The sequence below is a fragment of the Somniosus microcephalus genome, unplaced genomic scaffold, assembly GCF_052327205.1.
Source record: "Somniosus microcephalus isolate GS21.2 unplaced genomic scaffold, FLI_Smic_1.0 unresolved_chr4, whole genome shotgun sequence".
In the NCBI taxonomy this organism is placed as follows: domain Eukaryota; kingdom Metazoa; phylum Chordata; class Chondrichthyes; order Squaliformes; family Somniosidae; genus Somniosus; species Somniosus microcephalus.
This window is the reverse complement of record NW_028225182.1, coordinates 16,034,094-16,042,546: the sequence shown is the minus strand read 5'-3', so window position 1 is coordinate 16,042,546 and position 8,453 is coordinate 16,034,094. Positions and strand designations below refer to the sequence as shown.

Genomic DNA, 8,453 nt, shown 5'->3' with positions numbered 1-8,453 from the left:
CGTACTCATTCTATAAACACCCATTTTATATATAAACACCAGACCCATATACATAACAACAACAACTTGCATTTATGTAGCACCTTTAAAGTAGTATAACGTCCCAAGGCGCTTCACAGGAGCGATTATCAGACAGAATTTGACACCGAGCCACATAAGGAGATATTAGGACAGGTGACCGAAAACTTGGTCAAAGTGGTAGATTTTAAGGAGCGTCTTAAAGGAGGAAAGAGAGGCGGAGATGTTTAGGGAGGGAATTCCAGAGCTTAGGGCCTCGGCTCACACCCACAGTTTATATTTTTACACAGCCTTGTTTGCAGTTCCGAATATTGTTTCCCGCCACAAGTTTAATTGTTTTTCAGAAGCTGCTCGACCAGTTGTGTATTTGGAGCAGTTTCCCAGTTTATTTCCCTGTGATGTGATGATTGTGGGGGCTCGGTGTGTGTAATTGGATTTGCTGCAGTCCGCCGGCAGCAGGCGGTGAAAGCGGGCGTGAGACGGTGAGTGACAGGTGAGCGCTGCTTCTGATGCTGTCTGACACCCGGGGGACTCGAGTGGGCGGGGATTTTAAAGCCCGTTCATTACTCCAAGGCAGGAGAAATGAAAGTGTGTTTGAGGAACGTCTATATATACAATCATCACTATCGGCATGGTAGACCTCGTGGCGCAACGGTAGCGCGTCTGACTCCAGATCAGAAGGCTGCGTGTTCAAATCACGTCGAGGTCACTGTCTTCTTGGATAATCCCGGAGTTAATATTTTCTTTGCTGTTTCACAATAACCTGATCCTTGCTCTAAAGTCTGTCTCACTGTTTCCCCAGTGTCAGGGAGAGAAGCGCCTGATGCTCTCATGTATTTAATTTTACTATTCACAAATTCAGTTATTCGTTCAAAATCAACCTGCAGATGGCCACACTTAGAATAAACAGAGCCAGAGAGACAGACAGAATCGGGAAACACCGGGAAATAGGCAAGAGATATTGACAAGCAGATGTTTCCGAGACCAGAACCTGTCATCATTGATGAAGAACTGGAGCCTGTCCCAAAAACTATCAGCACAGAGCTGGATATACTGGGGTTTATAAAGATTGCTGCTATTGCCAGCCCACCTGTCCTCTCTCGGCACTTGGTTCTACCCATAGCCCTGAATAAAGAAGGTGATGACCTGGGGAGTGGATTACCTGAAGAAAGTGAAGATGTGAACTCTGCTTCTCAGATTGCTGGGAAGATGCCGTAGCTCTGTGTCTAAAAGCGCTTTGCGATCAGAATCATTTGCCTGAAGCCCTGTGGTTAATGAAAGGGCTTATGATGCTTGATTTCCTTACACACCTTGGAATTCAGGAGAACCTGGTTCGTGGTTTGCAGAACAAGTTAAAATCCTGGAGCGGAGCCACCAGGTGCCTGGCTGCAATCAGCGACAAAGACGGTCAAAGCGATCGGACTCGGCGAGCTCAATCGCCAGAGTGTGAGACTCTTAATTTCAGTGTTCGTTACTTCGAATCCCACGTTGGGCGAAAGTATTTTGTTAAACTTTTATGTTGCTTTCACGGGAAAGCATAATTAATTAACCAATAATCTTCTTTTGCACAATGAAAGAAATGCTAACTGAGGTAGAGTCGATAGTTCAATAATTTGTACCGTTGCCCATATCTCATTATACAAACTGTACTTTAGGAGTCTGGTTTAAAAATGGTCATTGCTGATGACACCAGGAATCTGGGGAGCTTTGGTCAAATTTAACAGGACCGGTTATTTCTACCGTGCACAGAAAATAGAATCAGTAGTGAACATAAAATCTTATTGTGCTGAATTTCAGATTCAACGCGATCAGCTTTGAAATAAAGTGAAATAATGTTACAGTGAAAAGATTTGGAAGTAAGTGTTACTCGTATTTGTGCCTTTAATTAAAGTTTGCGGCGTCTGACTCCCGGTCATGTCTCTGAATAAGAAAGGAGGGGCTTGACGTTGACCAGACTTCACGGGCCCTGATATCTGTGAGCTCATCCTTTATATTGAGTTGTTTCCGACTCATTGATTGGTGTCAGCTTTAGCTCAGCGGTTACTTCACTAACACATGTTTAAATCTTACCGCGGGCGCTGCCTAGCGTTTGTATTGTCAGTTTCAATCACCTTTTACATCGAAACACATTGTAACCGTGATTTTAATTTAGCAGTGTGAAATTTTTCTAGGACAACTTTAAACGATTCATAACCGATTCCTTTCAACACTGCCGACCCGGGTTCGATTCCCGGTTAGGGAACTAATTTTGATATCACCGTTTTTAATTAATTAATGCGAAGTAATTTTATTAAATTAATAACATGCATCTAATGTGATAAAATAAGAATTGATTCAATAACCATTATTGAACCAAAAACTTCCTTTAGCAGAATGAAATACATTAAAATATGGTTACTGAGGGACAGTCGAAATACAGTGAATTATTTTGCTCTTGCATGTGCTGAACTTTTAACCCATATCTCATTTTACACATCGTATTTTAGGAGAATGCTTTCAAATGTTCATTGCTTGTGAGAGCCGGGATCTGGGGCAACTTCTGTTAAATTAAACAGGACCGGCTATTTCACAGAAAAAAAATATTCTCTGCCAATGTTTTCAGATCATAGACTGACCGATCTTTCTTAGTGGATGACTTGACATTTGCCCACATTGACCTCCATTAATCTCATTTCAGGGGAGGTTTAAGAGAGTTGTTCAAATTATGGGGGAAACAGTTTCCACTGGCAGGAGTGTCAGCAGGGCTATGGGGGAAGAGCAGCGGAGTGGGACTATTTGGATAGCTCTTTCAAAGGTACATCAATTGTTCATTTTAATCTGCGATTGAGAGATTTTTGTTAACCAAAGGTATTTAGGGATAATTCAAGTCAGTGACACCCTTTATAATTGTTTCAATCATCATTAATCAACCCACAACATTGTGTTGCTCACTGCAGGAATTAATAACAAGTTTACTGGGTGACAGACAAACTGCGATAACTTATTATAGAATCATAGAATCAGACAGCACAGAAGGAGGCCATTCGGACCATAGTGCTTTTGCCTCTTTGAAAGAGCGATCCAATTATTCCCACTGCCCTGCTCTTTTCCCAAAGCCCTGCAAGTGTTTCTTTTTCAATTTCCGTCCCCTTTGAAAGTTAATATTGAATCTGCTTCCACCACCATGTCAGGCAGAAAAATATTGACGCTAATATTATCCGAGGCCCATTTCACACAGTAATTTCCATGCTTTGCATGTCATGAATTTGTTCCCTTCTCATTTTACACACTTTATTTTAGCAGTTTGCTCTGCAAACCATGAACCAGGTTCTCCTGAATTCCAAGGTGTGTAAGGAAATCTAGCTCACCTGTCAGTCACTGTCTCTGGCCCGCTTTCACCACCTGCTGCCGGGGGACTGCAGCAAATCCAATTACACACACCGAGCCCCCACAATCATCACATCACAGGGAAATAAACTGGGAAACTGCTCAAAATACACAACTGGTCGAGCAGCTTCTGAACAACAATTAAACTTGCGGCGTATGGACAATATTCAGAACTGTGAACTAGGCCGTGTAAAAATAAAAACAGTGTCATAGAATCATAGATTCAACATTAACTTTCAAAAGGGAAATGTAGTTGAAACAGAAACACTTGCAGGGCTATGGGGAAAGAGAAGGGCAGTGGGACTCATTGAATATTTCTTTCAGAGAGCCGGCACAGGCACGATGGGGTTTAATGGGATCCTTCTGTGCTGTCTGATTCTACAAAAATGTTACTAAAGTTTGACTCTCACCTGGAAAACATGTTAGCGTTCCCTTCAGTGTGTAACAACAAGCAATGGGTCGATTAAGAGAATTATTAAGTGTCTAACAGACTTGAATTATTTTATTAAACAGTTTTGTAAGAACCAATGGGTCGCGGCGATGAGAGCGCCGAATCCTAACCACTAGACCACCAGGGAACAAACTGCAATATCTCGCAGATCCTTGCTCGCTTACTACCAGCAGATCAAACCGTATTTTAGTTTTGGTCACCTTACCTGTTGAAGGATATACTTGCCTTAGATGGGGTGTGAGAAGGTTCACTGGACTGATTCCTGCAATGAGAGGGCTGTCCTATGAGGAGCGATTGAGTAGATTGGGCCTATACTCCCTGGAGTTTAGAAGAACGAGAGGTGATCTCAGTGAATCAGACAATCATACAGCTACTTATGCAACTGCCTTTTGAAAACCACGATTGAATCTGCCTCCAGCACCCTTTCAGGCAGTGCATTCCAGATCCTACGATCGATAACCATAAACCAAGTCTGACAGTGGCACAGTAATTAGTGAGGATAGGAGCAGAACATTGCAAAGGGACATTGATTGAGTGGGAAAACTGGAGGCATCTGATTCAGAAGATTCGGGGGCGACCTGGAAATTCGAGAGTTTAATGACTTTGAAAGGAACATTTTTGACTTGTGCAGTTTCGGTCAGAGAAATGTTAGTGAATGGAAATAAATCCAGAATCTGGAATTAAGCATTTCACCTTCTCACTGAACAGTTCTTTCTGGATGTTTAGCTAAGCAGAGTTTTCCGTAGTATAGCGGTTTATCATGTTCACCTCACAGGCGAAAAGTCTCCGGCTCGATCCTAGGGGGAAACATTATTTTCTAGAAATGGTGCCCACTTCAAACTGAAAATAAACCTTTCCTATTGCAATTTAATAAATATGAACAATGGAAGAAATCATATTGTAATTAAATATGAATAAAATAAAATATTTCATAGAGGCTGTACATTATCTGATCCCGGACCATTCTTTACAGACTCAACCTCAGCACAGATATCGACAGTGTCCCTCACTCCCGTTTCCTGCCCTGATGGTGCAGAAAGCCCCTCTCAAAGCGGCACAATCGACTGGTTTCAGTGGATCCGCAGGAGACCTTTAAAGGATCCTGCAGCGTCGCCTCGGATAATAACCATAGATCGTCACCATATTTCACACACCGCATCAACCCCGTCCATTTCAGTCGAAGTCGTCTTAATTTCCACCAAGTAACCTCCCTAGCACTGAAAATTAACCTTTATAAGTGTGGAATCTCATTCCTTCAGATATAAATTGTTGTTGAAGATTTTTGACATTATAAAAATGTTTTTACTTTTGTCTCTTTCTTTTCTCTCTCTTAATCCAACATTTATTTTCCTCTCTTTATTTCTCTTTCTGTGCCTGATTGGACATTGAATTCACTGTTCTCACTGACTCTTCCTGGTTCAGATTCTGCGCTGCTCATTAACGATTCTTCAATCAATTAATTATGGGGTATGGCGGCACAGTGATTATGTTACTCGACCAGTAATCCAGAGGAAAAGTGGAATGGTGGGGAGAAAATTGTCCAGTGCTTGCTGCTGGAGAGGTTTGCCTTGAGGGGGCAGCGATGAATCGCCATTGCAGTGCTGGTTCCCACCACAAACTGTTCCTCAGCCGCAGACTTCATGATGATCTGGAGACCTGAGCTCACAATCCCACCACGGCAGATGGTGGAAGGATTAAAACCGGGGAAGTGTAAGAGCCCAGAATTGGAGGAGTGCAGAGATCTCAGAGGGTGTAGGGCTGGAGAAGGTTACAGAGATAGGGGGAGGCGAGTCCATGGAGTGATTTGAAAACAAGGACTAGAATTTGAAAACTGAATTGTCGCCTGAAGGGAGCCAATGTAGGTGAGTGAGACCCGGGGTGATGGGTGAACGGGACAAGGTGCGAGTTAGGATTCGGGCAGCAGAGGATTGGATGAGCTGAAGTTTATGGAGGGAGGATGATGGGAGGCCTTCCAGGAGTACATTAGAATCGTCAAGTCTGGAGGTGACAAAGGCAAGGATGAGGGTTTCAGCAGCAGATCAGCTGAGGCAGAGGCGGAGTCAGGCGATGTTACGGAGGTGGAAGTAAACCGTCTTGGGCAGAAGCTCATCTCGGGGTCAAATACCAAGGTTGCAAGCTGACTGGTTCAGTCTCAGTGGCCAGGGATTGGGATGAAGTCGAAGGCTCGGGAACGGAGTTTGTGTCGGGGACCAGCACTGCAATGGCGATACATCACTGCCCTCTCAAGGCTACTTGCAAACCCCGTCCAGCAGCAATATTGGAAGAACTGGACAATTTTAACTCCACCATTCCATTTTGGCCCGGCCTTTTCTCATCCACACCTTCAGTGTCTGCACTTTGCCACTGCTGAGCAGCCAATCACACAGCTGTTATCAAAATTTATTTTATTTGTCCCCAGCTGGGACAAGAAGAAACCTGGTTCCACCGAGACGCAGATCGCTGGATTCAAAGTCCAGAATGCTCACCATTACACCATGAAAACCTTATACAGCATTTTTGAGGCCAATTCGCTTTTTTCCAACTCACCTGCCATTCACAGCTGCTGAGTATTTCCAGCGAATTCTGTTTTTATTTCAAACTTCCAGCATCCGCAGCATTTTGTCCTGTGCTACAAAAGCAAACGGGATCCTGGGCTTTACAGACAGAGGCATAGAGGGCAAAAGGAAGGAAGTTATTTCAAACCTTTGGAGTATTGTGTGTAATTCGGGCACTGCGCTTTAGGAGGGATGCGAGACTTCAGTTCCGTGGAGTAGTGGAGAAGAAGAGACTGTTCTCCTCAGAGCAGAGAAGATAAGGGGAGATTTTGTCGACGTGTTCAATATCATGTAGAGTTTTAATAAAGTAAATAAGGAGAACATTTTCCCGCGGCAGAAGTGTTGCTAACCAGAAAACACATATTAAAGTGATTGGATAAAGTATCAGCAATAAGGTTCTCTCGGGCTTTTGTTGGCCGATTTACTGGTAAACCTGGGAATTGAGGGGAAACTGGTTCATGGTTTGTAACACAAGCAGTGCGCGGGGTCAGACCGGCCAGGCTAGCTCAGTCGGTAGAGCCTGAGACTCTTAATCTCAGGGGCGGCTTGTGTTTCAAATTATTGGGCTGGTTTCACAGGAGATCCCCAACTCTAAATCCCCGGCACCTCTCGGTCAATGACTCTTTCAAAAAATGTGATTCAACAACATTATCAGGAAATCTGAAGTGTTTATAAACACCGGAAGCTGACACACCAGGGAAGACCTCACAGTGTTGGACACAGAGTGAAATACACTGGAGTGTTTATAAAAAGTTACTGAACACAACACGTGTGTAAAATTCCCCGTTGTTTTCTCGGCCCTGATGGGTTGTGAAGGGAGAGACGGGCCGAAGTCCCACTGAGCCGCACTGACCCCTAGCCAAGGTGAAATTAAAGTCAGTTCAATCTTTAGCAGCGAGCGGCTGGAGAGAGACAAGATTCCGGAATCAAGGAGAGATTTTCTTATTTTGTTGAACCGCATTAATATGAAACACTCATTGACCGAGCTGGGAATCGCCTTTAAAAACAGCCCAAAAATTTAAAACGCAAACTCCCCGCCGTGGGGATGAAGTATCCGACACTCCACCGACTGGGCTAGCCGGACTGGTCTGTCGCAAGGACCCTGCCTGTGCTCCAGTTTCCTCTCAATTCCCCGGTTTATCAGTAAATCCACCAGCAAAAGCCCGAGGGAACCTTATTACTGATTCATTGTCCAATTACTTGAATAGAAAGCGAGCGGAGGAGAAGGATTGAGAGCTTTTAGTGTGGGACGGAAGTGATGTTGTTTGACGGAGAAGCGACACAATCTCAATCAGTGCAGAGAGAGGTGAGTCAGCGGGTCACCTTCTCCCTTAACACACCCTTCTGACTCACGGCTGACAAACTGAGCAGAGGTTTCGGGACTGCAGCAATTATCACGCTCGCCTTACACCAGAAATGCCCCCGGTTCCGCTCCAGGGCGGGATGAATTATTTTGGAACTTGCTCCAGGTGAACCTCCAGGAGCGAGTTTCTCCCCCTGTGTAAAAGCGGCGACAATTGTCGGTTCCTGTTTAACTGAACAACGGCTGCACCAGATTCCCGGTGTGACAAACACTGAACATTTTTAACCAACTCCTCAAATATCGTCTGTAAAATGAGAACTGATGACAATTCATCACAAGCAAAAGACAAAACACTTTAAAAAGTTTTGCCTGTCACTCGGTGACCATGTTAGGATTTCCTTCAGTCTGAAACAGAAAGTCGATTCATCAATTCGAACAATTGTTCATCTTTTTACAGAGTTTAATGAGTTTTGTGAAATTCAGATAATAAAGTGCATGAATTCAAAAGTTAATCCCGGACCTGCATTTGTAAACCACAGTTCTCTTCTGTGATGCTCTTGCTACAGTCAACGGCGGTAGAGTTTCTGCAGTGTAGTGGCTGTCACATTCCCCTCGCGCACGAAATAGTCCCCGGTTCGATACCGGGCGGAAACATTATGAAAATCTTCCCCATTAAAATTGAATTAATATAAAAAAATGGAAGAACTGATTTTGTGGTTAAATATCAATACCAGTAAAAATCTCAACGAAGCCGTATATT

The 8,453-nt window shown here is 43.8% G+C and overlaps 1 non-coding gene across 1 annotated transcript; it reads left to right on the top strand.

Moving 5' to 3' along the window:
• Positions 1-655: 655 nt before the first annotated feature.
• trnaw-cca (transfer RNA tryptophan (anticodon CCA)) lies at positions 656-727 on the top strand. The gene has a single exon. It is a non-coding gene; the product is annotated as a tRNA-Trp (tRNA).
• Positions 728-8,453: the final 7,726 nt, after the last annotated feature.